This window comes from Nomascus leucogenys, chromosome 6 (assembly GCF_006542625.1).
Source record: "Nomascus leucogenys isolate Asia chromosome 6, Asia_NLE_v1, whole genome shotgun sequence".
Classification (NCBI taxonomy): domain Eukaryota; kingdom Metazoa; phylum Chordata; class Mammalia; order Primates; family Hylobatidae; genus Nomascus; species Nomascus leucogenys.
In genome coordinates, this window is record NC_044386.1 from 44,977,429 (window position 1) to 44,979,648 (window position 2,220).

The window sequence follows — 2,220 nt, forward strand, 5'->3', positions numbered from 1 at the left end:
TTCTGTGAAGAATGTCCATGGTATTTTGATAGGGATTGCATTAAATCTATAAATTGCTTTGGGACATGTGAACATTTTAACAATATTGATTCTTCCAATTTATAAATATGAAATATCTTTCCATTTTTGTGTCCTCTTCAATTTCTTGTATCAGTGTTTTACAATTTTCATTGTAGAGGTCTTTGACTTCTTTGGTTAATTCCTAGATATTTAATTTTATTTGTAGCTACCGTAAATGAGATTAGTTTCTTGATATCTTTTTCAGATTGTTTGCTGATGGAATATAAAAATGCTACTGATTTTCATATGATTTTGTATCCTGCAACTTAACTGACTGTGTCATTTCTAATAGCTTTTTGGTTAAGTCTTTACGTTTTTCCAAATATAAGATCATATCATCTGCAAACAAGGATAATTTGACTTCTTCCTTTCCAATCTGGATATCCTTTATTTCTTTCTCTTGTCTGATTGCTCTAGCGAGGACTTCCAGTACTATGTTGAATAACAGGGTGCAAGTGGGCATCTTTGTCTTGTTCCAGCTCTTAGGTGAAAGGCTTTTGGTCTTTTCCCATTCAGCATGATATACCATCTATGGTTCTGTCATCTATGGCTTTATTGTGTTGAGGTATCTTCCTTCTGTATCCAGTTTTTTGAGGGTTTTTTTTTTATCATGAAGGAGTGTTGAATTTTATTAAATGCTTTTCCAGCAACAATTGAAATGATCATATGGTTTTTTTTCCTTCATTCTGTTGATATGATGTATCACATTGATTGATTTGCATATGTTGAACCATCCCTGCATCACTGGGATAAATCCTACTTGCCCATGAGGAATGATCTTTTCGATGTGTGGTTGAATTTGGTTTGCTAGTGTTTTGTTGAGGATTTTTGCATCAATGTTCATCAGGCATAAAGGCCTGTAGTTTTCTTTTTTGACGTGTCTTTGTCTGGTTTTGGTGTCAGGGTAACACTGGCCTCATAGAATGGTTTGGAAGTATTCTCTCCTCTATTTTTCAGAATAGTTGGAGTATGATTGTTATCATTTCTACTTTAAATATTTGTGGAATTCAGCAAAGAAGCCATCAAGTCCTGGGCTTTGCTTTGTTGGGAGACTTTTTATTATGGCTTCCAGCTTGTTACTTGTTATTGATATGTTTAAGTTTTGGATTTCTTCATGGTTCAATTTTGGTAGGTTTTATGTATCTAGCAATTTATCCATTTCTTTTAGATTTTCCAATTTATTAGCATATAGTTGCTCATGGTAGTCACTAATGATCCTTCAAGCTTCTGCTTTATCAGTTGTAATGTCTCCTTTTTCACCTCTGATTTTATTTATTTAGATCTTCTCCCTTTTTTCTTAGTTATTCTAGCTAACGGTTTGTACATTTTTTCTTTCCAAAACCAATTTTTTGTTTTTTTGATTGTTTTTTCATTTCAATTTTATTTATTTCTGCTCTGGTCTTATTTCTTTTCTTCTACTTATATTGTGTTTGGTTTGCTCTTGTTTTTCTAGTTCTTTAACATGCATCATTGGGGTGTTTATTTTAAATTTTTCTTTTTTGATGTAGGTGCTTACAGCTATAAAATTCCCTCTTAGTACTGCTTTTGTCATATTCCATAGGTTTTGGCATGGTGTGTTCCCATTATTATTTGTTTCAAGAAATTTTTCAATTTCCTTCTTAATCTCTTTATTGACCTACTTGTCATTCAGAAGCATATTGTTTAATTTCCATATGTTTGTATAGTTTTCAAAATTCCTCCTCTTATTGATTTCTCATTTTATTTAACTGTGGTCAGAGAAGATGCTAGATATTATTTCAACTTTTTTGAATGTTTTATGACTTCCTTTGTTGCCTAACATATGGTCTATCCTTGAGTATGATTTATGTGCTGAGGAGAAGAATGTGTATTCTGTAGCCCTTGGATGAAATGTTCTGTAAATATCTATTAGGTCTACTTGGTCCACAGTGCAGACTAAGTCTGATGTTTCCTTGCTGATTTTCTGTCTGGATGATCTGTCCAATGCTGAAAGTGGGGTGTTGAAGTCCCCAGCTATTATTATATTGAGGTCTATCTCTCTCGTTACCTCTAATAATATTTGCTTTATATAGCTAAGTCCTCCAATGTTGGCTGCACATATATTTACAATTGTTTTATCTTGTCGCTAATTGACCCTTGTATCATTGCATAATGACCTTCTTTGTCTCTCTTTTTGTCTTG